At 38.4% G+C, this 16,683-nt stretch overlaps 1 long non-coding RNA gene and 2 pseudogenes across 2 annotated transcripts; 1 reads left to right on the forward strand and 2 right to left on the reverse strand.

Moving 5' to 3' along the window:
• Positions 1-5,257: 5,257 nt before the first annotated feature.
• On the forward strand, positions 5,258-7,599 carry LOC147550604 (uncharacterized; annotated as a pseudogene).
• A 598-nt stretch (positions 7,600-8,197) lies between these two features.
• On the reverse strand, positions 8,198-10,704 carry LOC147550605 (uncharacterized). Its single transcript, XR_015238839.1, has 3 exons — positions 10,378-10,704; positions 9,493-9,558; positions 8,198-8,425 (listed from the first exon to the last, which is right to left on the reverse strand). It is a non-coding gene; the product is annotated as an uncharacterized LOC147550605 (long non-coding RNA).
• Positions 10,705-13,339: 2,635 nt separating this feature from the next.
• On the reverse strand, positions 13,340-15,491 carry LOC147550606 (26S proteasome regulatory subunit 8 homolog B-like; annotated as a pseudogene). Its single transcript, XR_015238923.1, has 7 exons — positions 15,298-15,491; positions 15,141-15,203; positions 14,869-15,032; positions 14,506-14,661; positions 14,289-14,387; positions 13,697-13,807; positions 13,340-13,591 (listed from the first exon to the last, which is right to left on the reverse strand). The product of XR_015238923.1 is annotated as a 26S proteasome regulatory subunit 8 homolog B-like (transcript).
• Between the last annotated feature and the right edge of the window lie 1,192 nt (positions 15,492-16,683).

Consider the following 16,683-nt stretch of genomic DNA (forward strand, 5'->3'; position numbering starts at 1 on the left):
AGTAATTAGAGCTTTAAATTCGAGAAAGCTCGACTAAGGCAGTCTTCTTCGCACACGTGGAGAAATCAGTCGACCTTCTCCTTATGGTGGAGAGAAACAGGAAGAGAGGGTCCATATTATCTTTTAACCCCTTCAACTTCCTCTTACTTAAGAGCGACATAGTTAGGGTTTTCAGCACCATCTTTCTTCTTCTCTACCTTCTACTTCTCCTCATGTCGATCAACCCATCAGATAGCATAGACAATCTCTCTCAACTGATGTCGATACAACTCAGTATGTCGGATTACGGCAAACTCACCATCAACTACCCCAAACCCTCCGAAAATAAGGAACTCCCCATCATCTCTTCTGGTTTCTTGGCTCGTCTTTGCTGTCAGTACGACTATGGAATAGGATTCATACGCAAGCACCTATCAGCCCAGTCTAGGTTTTTTCGAGAAAGTAAGATCATCCCCTCATCCACCGGTCCTAACCATTTCATGATTAAACCCAGGAACCTTATAGCCATGAATGAAATTAACCAAGGTCGTCCATGGATCATAAGGGGATACCTAATAGTCATGCAAGAAATAGACCTTCCCTTTCATGGAGAGGTTCCTGCTCTCATGCAGGAACCCATGTGGTGTAGTTTTTCAGGGCTTCCTTCCTCCATCCAGAATAGACACGACTTGGAGATAATATTCTCTTGCATGGGATTCATTCTTCAAATTCAACCAAAAAACTTCAGTAAGGTCACTAACTCAACTATCCGTATACAATTCCTATATGATGTGCGTACCCCACTCCTAGCTACTCTCAACTCGATATTTACAGACGGAGGAAAGCCTGTAAACTTCAGTTATTTTAAGTTCCCTAAAGCTATCTGCCACAAATGTCGAATAGTGGAACATCCAGTTACTCCATGCATTCAATCTCGAGATCATACGGATAGTGTCCCTATGGAGGTTAATTTCGCAGCCCATGGCCCTGCAGATAATTGGGCTCTCACTATAGTCCCTCCCTCCCAGGCTCATTCCAATCCTATTCCACCTCATGAACTTTTCAGACAGACAGGAAAAAGGAAGGATTTGGATAAGTTAGTCGAGGTCAAAATAGAAGAAGATGTCAGGAGACAACTCATGAGTAAGAGGTTGAAGGACTATAGAGAGAGCTTTTCCTCTCCATTTTTGGGCAGTCAGCATAGTTGGAACTCAGGTAATTCTTCTGGTTCGTCCTCTTTCACTGGGTATGGTCCATCCAGTTGGTATACTCCTCCTCCAGAGTCTATCGATAGTGCTGAAGAAAGGCGTAGGCATAAGTTCGCCGATTCCCTGCTTGAATCCAAGGGTATGTCAGTCGACAAGGAAAGTGATGGTGATCAAGAGTAGTCTTTCTTGGTTTTTAGCTTCTTAGCCCAGTTGGTTAATTCTAAGTTTTTAACTAGTTTTAATTTACAGCATAGTTAGTCTATTAAGCCACTGTTAAGTGGTACTAATCTTGTTTTTTGACTGTTACTTTTTATCTTGTTTTGAGTATCTTCTTTTCCTGCTTAAAGGATAGAAGTTGATAGTACATTTTATGTTTTAATGGTGTTTATGGTTATAAGATACTATGTTAAGTCCTAACTCTCTTTTGCTTGAATAGATAGTATTCTTCCCATTTGCTTAAAATAGTTAGTATTATCCTGGTTTACATCTGTGTAGGTTTTCTTTACCCTAGTTAATAGTGGTAAGTGAAGAGCATTAAAAGCAAATCATTAGTGAATAAACTATAAGCTTCCTTGGTTCTCTGTTTTGCCTGTAGGAGGAGCTCTTAACTTAACAATCAATCCAACTTTAGAGCCTGACATCTAACGAGTATAAACCACTATAGTAGGTGCCCCAATAATCTTTTTTAGCAAGCGTCTCCAGTTGGATTAGGGCCTTTTAAGGGCGTGTTAGAGGCCTATATTCGAGATCGCATATAGGAGCGCCCTTAAGAGCGGATTTTTAGTGACTAGACCGTTGGGTCTGCCTATAGACTTAGTCTCACTTTTACTTCCCCAGAGTCTTGCTCAATGGCAAACGACTCCAATCTTGATATCTCAGTCCTAAGCTGGAATGTTAGGGGTATTTCGTCGTTCATTACTAGGAAATATTTGATGAACTTGATTAATAAGCATAACCCGGATATCATTTTTTTATCTGAAACTAAAACCAAAGCGATAAATATAAATAAATACATTAAAATTAACAAACACTATAAAAGCCATTATGTTGATCCCATTAATAAAGCGGGTGGTCTCGTCATGTACTGGAAACATAACTTAAATTTACATATAGAGTACTCGGACAATAATATTATTCACTCCTCCATAAAGTACAACAGTAATAACTCCCATTACTCGATTACCGGTTTTTATGGTTGTCCTCACCATAAAAACAAATGCAAGCCGTGGAAAATATTAGACAATTTGAATATAGACAAAAACTCTCCGTGGTTCTTGATAGGGGACCTTAATACGATTCTAGATAGTCAAGACAAACAGGGTGGCTCTTTGGCCACTAACTCTCATATCCCCCGAATATTATCTTATATCAATAAACTTAATCTCTTAGATGTAGGTTTCAAAGGTTACCCTTATACTTGGAACAACAAACAATTTGGGGAACACTTCATCCAGGAGAGACTAGATAGAGCACTAGCGAACCTCCCCTGGTTCTCCAAGAACAGGAGCCTCAGTGTGAAACATTTAGAAGCTGTAGGATCGGATCACCTACCTATTTTCCTCTCTGCAGATGAAGTGCACTACACCACCCCTAAACCTTTCAAATTTTTACGCACTTGGATGGCCCACCCAGACTGCCATAATTTCATAGCTACAAATTGGACTAATCATAAAAATATTCAAGTAAACCTTAAAAAACTAAGTCGACATCTTACCAAATGGAACAAAGAAGTCTTTGGTAATATAGATAACAACATTAAAAATATAATAGAGCAAATTAATAAGACAACAGACAGAAACGAATACAATAGGTTAAATAAAAAGCTAGAAGAGATTTATAATCTCCAAGAATCACTTTGGAAAGAAAAGTCGAGGAATTATTTTCTCGAGTTAGGTGATAAGAATACCAAATTCTTCCACTCTCAGGCGATCCAGAATAGCCGGAACAATAAAATTAGAGCAATCAAAAATAAAACAGGAGACTGGTGCGAGGACCTGAGTGATATTCAGACAGCCTTCACTGAGCACTTGCTCAACATTAGTACCTCTTCTGGAGATAAACCCAACACAAAAATCTTAGATCTCTTCACCAACACAATCACACAGGACCAGAGTAGAGAGCTAGACAAAATTCCTGATCTAGAAGAAATTAACAGGGCTATTAGAAGCCTTAAAAAAGAGGCTGCGCCGGGTCCGGACGGATACCCCCCTTTCTTTTTTCAGACAAACTGGGACACTGTCAGTGAAAACACTCTGACCTTAGTGCAAGAGTTCTTCACCTCAGCAGTGCTCCCTCCGGACACCAATCATACCCATATCTGCCTCATCCCAAAAACTACGACGCCACAGAACCCAGCCGACTTTAGACCTATAAGTCTCCTCAACACCACTTATAAGATCATCACTAAGATTCTAGCTGATAGACTTAAGTTTACCTTAAATAATATTATTTCTCCATTCCAAGCAGCATACATTCCTGGTAGGCAGATAACGGACAATATAATTATAGGCCAGGAGATCATACACTCGCTTCGTACGTTAAAAGGAGCCACCAGATACTTTGGACTAAAGTTGGATATGTCCAAAGCGTTTGATAGAATAGAATGGAAATTCTTGACTGATATCATGTCTAAACTAGGGTACTCGAGTCATTGGATTCGTATGATCACTCAGTGTATCACCACTTCCTCTATGGCGGTCTTGGTGAACGGTCGTCCAGGTCAAATTTTTCACCCGTCAAGGGGTATTAGACAAGGTGACCCACTTTCTCCATTCTTATTCACCATCGCCATGGAAGCTCTTAGTAGACTTATCAATGCAAACCACGAAGGGGATAACTTTCAGGGATTTCCCACTAACAACCCCAGCCTAAACATCTCGCATCTCCTCTTCGCCGACGACTGTATCATCTTTGGGAGGAACACCTTAGATAATATCCACACTCTTAAATCCATACTTAAAATATTTTGCGACTCGTCTGGTCAAATGATTAACTACAGTAAATCGAACATTTTCTATTCTAAAAATTCTCACCCGAAATTCAAGAGAATGATAACAAAAACCCTCAAAGTTAAATACGCCTCCACTTCGGAAAAATACTTAGGAGCGCAATTGTTCATAGGAGCTCAGAAGAAGAAGGTCTTCAACGACCTCATTGAGAAAATAAAGAGCAAATTAGATAAATGGAATTATAACTTTCTCTCTCAGGCAGGCCGCACTATTGTCATTTCGACAATTGCGGCAGCTGTACCCCGATACCAGATGCAATGCTTTGCCCTTCCTAAAGGCATAAGCAAGAGCATTTCGACTTTGCAAAAGTCGTTCTGGTGGGGTAAGTCAAAGGGTATTTGTACTAAAAGTTGGTCTTCCATCTGTTCCCCCAAGATCATGGGGGGGCTAGGAATCCACAACACAGAGCTGGACAATCAAGCCTTGATGACCAAATTAGCTTGGAAGATCAAATCCGAGCCTAAAGCTATTTGGGTCCAACTCCTGAAGTCTAAATATTATAATAATAGCGATCAGCCGAGCATAGCTAAGACCCATCACTCGTGGCACTGGAAAAACATCAGTAAACACTTGTATAATATAGACAAACTCTCTTTATGGGAGGTCCAGAACGGGAAAAACATAGAGGTTTGGAAAGATAATTGGATTCCTTCTCTTAACAATCCCCCGGAGAATATTTATAATTCTCCGATCACTAAAGTTTCTCAACTAATAGAACAGAACCAATGGAACCTAGAACTGCTCAATAGAACCTTCGATGAAAACACCAAAAACTTAATTCTTACTATTCCTATAGACTGTAATAATGAGGATCATCTCAGGTGGTCCCTCACTAAGTCAGGCAACTTCTCGGTTAAATCAATGTATAGACATCTCTCCACCAACATTAACTCACCTTCTAAAAAAGAACCGAACTGGAATTTTATTTGGTCCATCCAAGTAGTCCCTAGAATTAAACTTTTTTTATGGAAAATTTGTGTTAAAGCCCTCCCGGTCCGGGAGCGGATTGGAAAATATATTGACAATAATCTGAATTGTCCCAACTGTAACGTGGTGGAATCAATGGATCATGCTCTTCTACACTGTCCATTAGCGAAAAACATTTGGTTTTACTTTAACATCATCTCAGAACAGATTCCTTCGATCAGAGACTGGATTTTCTCTTGGGAACAAAACCCTGAACTCAATCAAAACCATAATGGCATTCACATGGCCACTATATTGTGGATCATCTGGAAAATTAGATGCGATCACTGCTTTCAACAGGAAATCAACTCCTTAGAACAAATAATATCAATCATTACAAACTTCCCTCAGTATAAACAGACTCCTCAAATCAGAACGAAGGTGGCCCCAGTTAGATGGACTCCACCTTTACCAGAATGGGTTAAAATAAATGTAGATGCATCTTTCAGTAACATAAAAGAAAATGCAGGGATTGGAATTGTTATTCATAACCATGCATCGGAATCCATAGAAGCTTACGTTACAACCACCAGAAGCCGAAGTGCAGAGGAATGTGAATCATTAGCCATCCTAAAAGGAATGGAATGGGCGGTGGCCCACAATTACAGGAGAATCATCATAGAAAACGACAATATCAATGTAATTCAATATCTTCAAAAGAATAAAAATGAAATACAATGGCAAACCAAAAGGAACATTCAAAAAATAAGAGAAATTGCATCCCTTACAGAAGCAGTCAAATATTCGTTTGTAAACAGGAACTCCAATCGAGTTGCAGATAAGCTAGCAAAGTGGGCGAGGAAAAGGTCTAAAACTCAATCATGGAAGAATATCCCGTACTTTATTTCAAATTTGTATTGTAATAGAATTCTTGTTGTTTAATATATATTATCATTTCAACAAAAAAAAAAAAAAAAAACTGAACACTATGAAATATGTGGAAACTCCAAACGCATCACAATCAAATAATTTGAAGATGGTCAAGAATTTAAATCAAGTTGACTAGACAGGTATCTACCATTTCTACATGACTACGTGCAATTTCCTTCTTCAATAGGGATTTTGCTCAAATGGCCCGATTTGGGTGTATTTGGACAATTTTACCCCAACTCGAAGAATGTTGGCAAAAAATTCTTCTTTTGAGTTTTTCTCGTTTTTGCTTCCATTTCTACCCTTCATACAAAGTTAAATGAAGAGATCTTGGGTTTAACCCCAAATCAGAGAAACTTTCCTCTTCATCTCTCTCAGTCAGTCAATTTTGCCCTAAACTTTTTCCGAGTTCTCGATCACCACCCAACATACAAACACTCATCATCTTCCTTTGATAACGCAATTGACATAGCAGGTCGATTGAAAGACTACAAAACCCTATGGAGGTTCGTTAATCGAATGTGTCAACGACGAATTGGTCCAACCCCTAAAACTTTCGCAACCATTTTTGAACGGTATGTATCTGCTGGAAAACCTTAATTATCAATGCATGTGTTAAGTTTGTGGTCATCCAACGCAAAACCAATTGGCAATGAGTGGAGATGACCTATACTTTATATTCTTGGTTGCTAGTTACCCATTCTCCCATGTGGGACTATTCTCACACGCCCCCTCACGTGTGGGGTTCTTTGAGCCTAACACGTGTGTTTTGTTTTTTTTCTTTACGGGTGACGTGGAGCACGTGTGCCTTTTAAGCCTATCACGTGTGGGCCTAGCTCTGATACCATGTTAAATTTGTGGTCATCCAACTCAAAACCAATTAGCAATGAGTGGAGAGGACCTATACTTTATATTCTTGGTTGCTAGTTACCCATTCTCCCATGTGAGACTATTCTCACCGCATGAACATAGATGCCTTCAAAATTTACATTCTTTCAATACCATGCTCGATATTCTTTGTAAGTCGAATCTAGTCGAAAAAACTTTAAATATCTGTAAAGCTATTAGAGGTAAATTTAAAGCTGACCTTATTAGTAGTATATTATAATTGCTAATGGTTGGTGTTTGATTAAAAGAACACCAGAAGCTTTAAGGATTTTAAAGGAAATGGTAGAGAGAGGAATTGAACAAACACTCACTACTTATAATATTTTGCTCAAAGGTTTTTTTTAGGTCTGGGCAGATTAAAAAAGCTTGGGAATTTTTTTTGCAGATGAAGAAAAGGGGTTGTGAAATTGATGTGATTACTTATACTACTGTTGTTCATGGATTTGGGGTTGTGGGTGAGATAGAGAAATCTAAGAAAGTCTTTAATCAGATGGTTAAAGAAGGTTGTCTTCCTTCTGTGGCAACTTAGAATGCTTTAATTCAGGTTTTTTTGTAAGAAAAATAATGTCAAGAATGCTCTTGTTGTGTTTGATGAGATGCTTAGTGAAGGGTATGTGCCAAAGGAGATTTTGAGAGTCGAGAGCAGTTGTGGGAGGCTTGCTCGGGCATTCAAGTTGTGACACATGTTGAAGAGACAGTAGTAGCAGCAGTAGGATTCATGAAAAAGACAAAAGGAGTTGCACGTTTCTTTTTCTTGAGGGTTTTGTTTCTGTAGTCATTAAGTTTTTTTTTTTTTTTTTTTTTTGAAGTTGTTAGTTATTTTTTTTGGTTGAAACTTGAAGTTTTTTTTTTTGTTGAAAGGGTTGAAACTTGAAGTTGTTAGTTAGGTTTGTTATATTTGACAAGGTAATAAATATTGTAGTTCCTTGTATTGGAAAAGAAAAGTGTGACTTGGGAGTTTTGTTTGACATTTTATAAAAAAGAAAAACAGGTTATATTATCTTTCATGTTGAGCTCTTTTTGTCTAAATGGCTGGTTTCATGTTGAGATATTTCAGGCCTGATCGTGTGACGCCCCGTGCCCCAAAATAGACACGACCACGCCCCGGCAATTCACAGATGAGACTAAAATCCGGCAGAGTCTCCTCTGTAAATCGAACCGGTCGCACTTGTAAACCTGTCATGCAAACCATACATTCGCATACACAAAGAGATAAACTATCGAGCGGAAGCTAAACAAACTCAACTCAGTTTCGGGTCGGAACCCGAACCACAAAAATATAAAAGCCTCATAAACAACGATACAATCTATAAACAACTCTAAGTGTTATGTATATACATATTAGAGTTTGGTTTCTGCAATAAATACATAACTTGGAAATAACGAAAAACCATATAAGCAAAAACCAAAGAAAACGACGCAACACCTCTAGCCTCGTTAGACAAGATCACTGGCTGGAATACAACTCTGCCTCGAGGCTACAACCAAGAACCTGCACACTGACAACTGGTAGGGGGTCAGAATACTCATCGACACGAGTTAGTCTGGTAGAAGACCAATCCAAAACCCATCACGTTTTCAAAAGTTCATTTAATAAGTTGTAAACATCATGACAAATCGAGTTATCAAACCAGTTACCATATATACTATATACAAAACCATTTTCCTTAATCTAGCAAGCAATAGCAGTGATTAGCTGCCCACCCATGGTGCGCTCCCAATAAGAGGAGAGTACCTCAGGAGAACCTAGAGTGCGTTAGATAGTACCAGCCCATTTATGGCACTAGCTAATGCACTACGTCTCCTCGAGAAAGAAACTTACCCCTAGCCGGTAAGCCCCTCTCCCACTAAGGGACTCCGCAATCATTGAAGAGTTTACCTCATGATACATATATATCTTAAGTATCTAAATACGTTTTTGATCACCGAGTTCGAATAAGAGAGCCGTCCCCCAATACCCATGGAAGGACCTGAACTTCATTCTCTTCGGTACCCTGTCATGCATCTAATGCAATCTTTCAAAATCAGTTCCATTTACATTCGTATCTCAAAACTAATATTCATATTCATTATCTTATCAAACACGGAAGTGGAACAACCAATAGCCATATCACACACAAAGCAGAGGGATTCCCAATCAATGTCACCTCCCAGACGAGCGGTCAGGAGTACGTCCCTGAGCCTCGAACTGGAGGCACGAGCACCAATGGCCAGCAAGTGAAGCACTCTACTCCCACAGGTCTCATGACTAGTGTCGCCCACCTCACCGGTCTCACACGGGTCACACCCGTGTCCACATGTCATCCTACCCTCAATGGCTACGTGCCCGTAGGTTGACATAATCCGCAGTCGGGTACATACAACAAAATCCCAAGTAGTTCGCAATCATCGCAAAACAGTTCGAAAACATTTCTCATATCGCAGTAAAACCATTCAACCATATTTCAGTTCATCACATAAATCGAGTTTCATGCTACCTAAACTCTAGTTATAATGACGCATATATAACTGTAGGACCTAAAATATTTCATTATCTATAAAACCATGCTGAGAAATGGATTCAGAACCCCTACCTCAGTCCTTGCTCACCAAAGACCTCCCGCCTACCAGACGACCTTATTCCTCCTCATTCGCATACTCTGAGATAAGGAAGAATAACCAAAACCACCGAATAGAAACATTAGGTTCTAAACGAAGAACCTTGCACGACAAAAACGATAAATAAAACAAAACAATGAAAACTCATAACATAAAAACAAAACGATAACTTTGGAAGACTTCGACTTAACCGAATTTCGATCGATCTTCTATCTTTCATACCATGCCCAATCGGGGTCGATCAATCACTGTTTGAACTGACTTATAACCTTAACATTTAGTCATTAGATGTATTCCCCAAAATCCAAGTGAATCACCTTTGAAGTTTGCAAAAATACGAACAACAAAGCAGAATTTTTTCCTAACTGCGCACTGTTCGGTAAAACAGTCATAATTCTTTCGTCCGATATCGAAATGACTTGTACCATACCTTTTCGGAAAGCTAACAACCTAAGCTACGACTTTCGTGTTTATGAAAGTACGTACGAGCAACATATCAATCCCAAATTGGCTCGGACAGTAGGTTTAATTCAGTCCCTCGAGTTGTCGTTCGATCGATAACCTATATCACATAATCTCTCTAAAGTTACTTATACACCAAAATTACTTTATTCCCAACCATATAAACCCTAGAACTATATGAACCATGAAAACCCAAAATTCCATAAACCCCAAACCCTAGAATTTAAGAACAAGCCAATAAAATCATCAAAACCATAATTTCTTACTTGATTTAGTTGTTCTTACTCTACTTGTTCATGATTTCATCGCAACTAATATAAATTCGAAGTAGAAACAAGATTTCATCAACCAAATTCAAAAGAAATTCGGTCTAGAGAGAGAAAGGGAATTTTACTTACCAAATTATCCATAAAGACTAGCTCCAATCACTTCCCAACACTTTAATTCAACAAAAACAAGATATCCTCCTTGAAAATCAACCCAAATCACTTGGTTTTCGATTTTCTTTCACTCAAACCCTAACCCTCTCATGAAAATCGAACAGAGAAAGAATGCAAGAGAAGTCGGTTCTGAGTTTTCCCCCAAATAGCCGAAATTTCAATTAAGTCCCTGCATTTGGCCGTATTGCAAAATACCCCCCAAATTGCACTCTTTGCTGATTTCGCCCCTCTTTTGATTTGACCCAAATGTCAAATAGTCCCTCAACTAACTTTAAAAATATGGGATGTCACAGATCGGTGGTCTCATGTCGATCCTCTTCAAGTGAGTTCGACATGAAGTCACCGATATGCACTCCAGTAATTTGCGTGGGTTACTATAGTTGGGTTGTGGAGTCCAAATCGGTTGGTTCATGTCGAATCCGTTAAAATGGAATCGATATGAAGCCACCGATTTGAACTCCAAAAGCTTAGCAAAACTACTAGAGTTGAGTTCGACACGAAGTGACCGATTGTTTTCGGGTGAGTTCGACATGGAGCCGCCGTCTTGACTTGAAACCATAATTTAGGTAGTTGTTTCAAATCGGTGGCTTCGTGTCGATTTCCTTCTAGAAATTTCGACATCAAGCAACCGATTTGAACTCCAGTAGCCTAGGCAAACTATTGGAGTGGATATCGGTGGCTTCATGTCGAACTCATTTGAAGAGGATCGACATAAAACCACCGATTTTTTGGATTGAAAGAGCTCAACATGGAGCCACCGATACAAACCATTCTAGTGCTTATTATTTGTTTACCGTCTCGCTAAAGTATGACCTCTTCTTGATCTCATTGCTCATGAATTAACCTTAATTTACACAAGCACCACAAGTTTTTCATTTGAAAAAAGTTTGCCAATATATTATCTAATCCAATTATATTCAAATTCTTCATTAGTCAAAATCGGATGATAATTCATTTAGAAACTCAAAAGAAAAGCAAACTCAAAAATATCAAACACACTCACCCACTTTCCCTTTGTTTCTCACACAAGCATCTTCAAACCATGGCAGTTATCAATGCTTGAAGCTGCTACTTCTGTGGTATTCTATGGGTTAACAAGGATAGCTCCAACTCCAAGAGATTGTGCAGCTCCTGCAAACTAGAAAATGAATTGGCAACAATAACAAAAGACTGCGGCTTTGGGGAATAAAAAAAAAGTCTCAGGGGAATAAAAAAAGTTTCATTTTGAGTCCAAAAAATAATCTCTTTGCTTTTTGTACCCCATTCTCCATCTCCTCTCTTTTGCTCCTTCTCTCTCTCTTGCTTGTTCTCTCTCTCTTTCATGTTAATGGTGAAGATTTACAAAGACAAACAAATAATTCTCCGGAGAATTTTCTTTATTTCCCAAAGTCGCGGCCTTAAAACAAAACCCATCAGTCTCATAATTCTAGCGGTCATCATCATCATCAAAAAGAACATAACTTTATTTTCTTTTTAACCAACATAACTGCTTCGTTTTCTTTTCCTTGATAATTACACAGAAGAGATAGTTTAAGTGAAACCCTAGAAAAATCTCTTTAGCGAAGGTAAGTGTCTGACTTGACTCTCATTTCAGGTTTGGTTAGGGTTCCCAAAACATCCAAAATTCAACAAGATTTCCCACAATATCAACAAGAGAGGATGATTGTTTTGCTAATCCAATCACAAACTAAACAAGAGAAAGGGTTAGGAGGTGGCAGTGGTGATCGGTACGTGGTCGGAATAGTGGTGGTAGTTGGAAGTTGTATTGGGGGGGTGGAGGGGGGGGGGGGGGGGAAGATGGAGATGAGGGGGAAAAGTACAACTTAATAAAATTTTGAGTTAAAAACAAAGATTACCCCTAAATCAATCTTGGTCTTTATCCCCCCGAGACTTTCTTTTATTCCCCAAAGTCGCGGCCTAACAAAAACCAGGATCCAAAAAAGTTAAAATTACCGAAAAACAAGAAAAACGCATAAACAAGATAGAAAGATGGATGAGTTCAACCCATATTACTTGTGATTACTCGACCAGAAGCATAAGAAATTACATATGCAAATTAACAACCAAATGGTTGAAGTGGCTCAATAGACATACATAAAAGTCTTTCATTTCTAACATAACTTAAAATCATTGAACTCCAAGAAACTAAGTCTCTCATAAGAATTTTATCAAACACTTGTCATGCATAATCTAAACTACATCTATCTCTAAACGTACAAATCAATGAAGTCTCTATAATTTTATCTTCATACATACAGATCAATGAAGTCTCTATAACTTATCTGATTCAAACCTCTCTCATGAATCTTCTTACCTAAACAAAGATCCCCAAGATCTAGTGCTCGACCTAGAGAGAAACTTCGTGGGAGATCAAAATGGAGATCAATCGAGTTAGTTCGAGAAGATTTACTGATTTCGAGCAACAAATTGGCCGTTCGGTTGAGGGATTTCGAGGAATTTCGAGCTACTAGAGGGAATCAAGAGAAAAAGAAACGAAAAACACGGGAGTTTACTTCTGATTTGGGAATTTTGAGATAAAATTCAGATATCTTAAAATTCTAGATATGTTATATATAGGAGGGTACAAAAGGAATGGAAAAAGTTAAAAACTTCAAAAAAGAATTGCTCAAATGCACCCAAATCGGGGCATTTGAGCAAAATTCCTCAGTTCAATCATATGCAAACGGAGAACACGTGAATCAATTAGAGGCCCATAGTTCTTCAAACTAATTTTCAACACCATCATGATTACATCATATCTTAATGTCTGAGTTAATCGTACCAGATTTAAGTATTTAACATATAGATTAGTTCTGAAGCTCTAAAACATACAATACTTGGTTTCGATTAAATAAAGCTTTTCTTGGTCTAATCTTTAATGGAACTGTATCATTAATGCAATTCAAACAAAGTATCTTTTTAGTAGACATTTCGAGAAGACAGACTGATATTGATTCCATGCCTGAACCCGACTTAAAGAACTTGAAGAACGAAAGAAGACAAAACAATGAAAGCAATTCAAAGAGTCCGTCTACTTCCACAACTTCCTTAGTGACATGTTCTTCTCGGTTTCTTTCTTCATCACCTTTCCTACTGCCATTTCGAAATCTTCTTGGGTTACATGAACTCTCCTCTCCCTTAGTGCAAACATTCCTGCTTCTGTGCACACAGCCTGCAATTAGGAACATCGGAAATTGTTAGTTTGACACATTAAAGGGATGAGAGCTCTATAAATGTTGAGACCTGATTTAAGCGATTAGAAATGAGCTAAACGAACCTTGAGCTCTGCACCAGATGCACCGTTCATCTTTTCTGCTATCTTTTTCAAATCAATTCCACGCATCAGGTTCATTCTCGTTGAGTGAATTTTCAAAATATCCCAACGAGACTGATAAAAGCAGAAAAACACGCTTAATTACTGACGCGCCGAAGCTAGAGAGAGCAATACTGCAAGAGGGTCTAACCGGACAATACAAGCAGGGGGTGAGTCTGTGAAAACAGCAAGTAGTGATGAAATGTGTAGGGCAATCAATATTTAAGTAAGTGTTCAAGGAGCCGGTGATGCTCGATAATGCCTTAGTTGTGTCATTGTTCCTTTTCTCTATTTTGTCATTATGTGTATGCTTTGTACATCTTTTTAGACCATGACGCTATCAAAAGGGAAAAGTTCTAAAATAATAAGCAATTTTAAGGTGGGAAAACTATATATCTGGTTTTGCGCCTGGACCAAGGAAACCATTCGCTTTACCAAAGCAAAATGTCTCTAGGCTTTAGAATAGTTTGAAAAACATCGCAGCAATCAATGAATAGTTGTGCAACTCGGTAAATGTTTCAAAAAGACCACGTATTAAGGAAAATGTGGAGAATACCTCCGCATTCGGATTTGGAAACCCAATCTTCCTGTCAATACGTCCAGGCCTGAGTAGAGCTTGATCTAGAATATCGATCCGATTTGTAGCCATGAACACCTGCAAAAGTAACACGTTTTAAGTGGTAAGGCACATTACACTATGGAATCTCCAGCTTATATATTGTTCTTTAATAAACAATACCACCAATTTAAAACTTAACAACTAATATAAATACTTTGATCTTGTTTGATGCTTCAAATCCATCCAGCTGATTGAGAAGCTCAAGCATGGTTCTCTGCACTTCGCTGTCACCATTACCAGTCCCAGATTCCATACGAGCAGATCCAATACTATCAATTTCATCCATAAAATGATAGAAGGAGCATGTTCCCTGTGAAAGACGTACAAACGACGAACCATATATTAATCGAAGGCAACATTAAATCACAAACGAATCTTCCTCATATCAAAGATAAATACAAATTAAAGATTTAAGTGCTCACGAATCTAAGATAGGTAAAGTTAAAAGCGAAAGAAGGCTTGTGATTAACATCGTACGGTAATTTTGTCAAGTTTCGACTTAATATTAAGGAAATACCTTGCCATAACAAAAAGCTCTCTAACCATCTTAGAACCTTCTCCAATGTACTTCTGAACCAACTCAGAACCAGAAACTCTGATGAAGGTGCAATCAGTATGATGAGCAACTGCCCTGGCAAGCAGTGTTTTCCCTGTACCAGGTGACCCGTAAAGCAGGACTCCCTAGTATAGTTTAAAGAAAAAGAGTAAATAACAATGAGTAATAAGAAACTCAACGATTATGAAGATGGTAAACATCACAATAGAATACATCCACGAGCATTTGATTACCTTCGGTTGAGCTATTCCAAGACTATCAAATAACTCAAGATGCTTGATTGGCAGCTCAATAACCTGGAGATTATAAGAAAGAGGCCTCACTTAAGCACAAATTCATAAAGAGATTATGAGAAGGAGATCATAAGATTGAAGTTGTAGGAACAAACACCTCTTTTATCTCTTTGATTTTTTGATCAAGACCGCCAATCATGTCATAAATAGAGTCTAAAACTTTCTCAACTTTCATGAGGTTGACCAAAGGATCTACTTTGCTGGGCAAAATCAAGTGAAGCACATAGCTGTCATTTCGAAAAGCAACTCTGGTCGATGGTTTAATCTTTGTGGTATCGATGCTTTTATCAATATCGACTACATACTTCTCTTGGGGATGAACCTACATGACAAAAGCAAGGGAATCCATGAAAATTAACCGAAAGACAAAAGAATGAACTCCATACAGAAACATAGATACAAATGAAGAGTAAAACTTAATAATCGTTACACTTGATCCAAAATTAACGTGATTAAATGTCCTTTTGTGTTGGCTTAGTAATCCCATCATCATATTTGCTCAACTAGACTGTCATGCTTACTCCACATCTAAATCAGATAAACTCGGTAGTTAATGTGTATCAGAAAGGTAGTCTTGCTGTATTTCATGGGTGCAGGGAAAGTAATAAGAAAGCATTTACAGTTCAAGAAATAAGTTGAAGGACAAGAGAATAGAAAATTACTAGAAACAAGTAATATTAGTAGAAGGAGAAAATTACTAGAAACAAGTAACACAACTTACAACCAGAGTTCAAAAGGATAAAAAAAGTTGGTTACAATATCTGAACCACAGCCACACTAGTAAACACAAAAAGTTACCTACTACCAATAATGCTCAACCACAAGGGAGCCCTAAACAAATACTATACATATCAAAATCAAAGTAGCTTCAATCACATAACATAATAAGCCAAGTCAAGAAACTAGGACAACTAACAAAAAGTAATGCTAACAGCAGCTATAAGATGTGAGAAATTATGATCAGACATATTCACTCGCTGTGCAAAATAACAGACAACTCGGACATTTGTTTGCAAACATCAATCATCCCATTACGAAGATCTTGGGATTCTTCAGCAAACTGGTTGATTTCACCACTCATCCTAAGAATTTTTTCGGACAAACTGTCAAATAGTTGGAGTTTAGGATTTTGGCTAGAACTAGGATTTGAACGTGGATCCTGTTGACGATTCTCATTGTCATTGGTTGTGTTGTTCTGGTTAGAATCATTAGAATGAACGGGAATCTCATCAGTACTAGTGTTGTTCTGGTTGGAAGCATTAGAATGAACACCAATCTCCTGTTCGACATGAACGTTTTCACCGCCAGTAGGGGGTGGATCTTGACGAGGATCCTCATTGCCATTGGTAGTGTTGTTGTTCTGGTTATGAACTAGATCGGTAGTACGGTTGTTCTGGTTGGAAGCATTAGTTTGAACATCAACATCTTGTTCGACATGAACGTTTTCACCGCCAGTAGGGAGTGGATCTTGACGAGGAGGATC

This window comes from Eschscholzia californica, unplaced genomic scaffold (genome assembly GCF_041429995.1).
Source record: "Eschscholzia californica isolate CP2 unplaced genomic scaffold, dmEscCali1.0.p SCAF_3, whole genome shotgun sequence".
NCBI classification, from domain to species: Eukaryota; Viridiplantae; Streptophyta; class Magnoliopsida; order Ranunculales; family Papaveraceae; genus Eschscholzia; species Eschscholzia californica.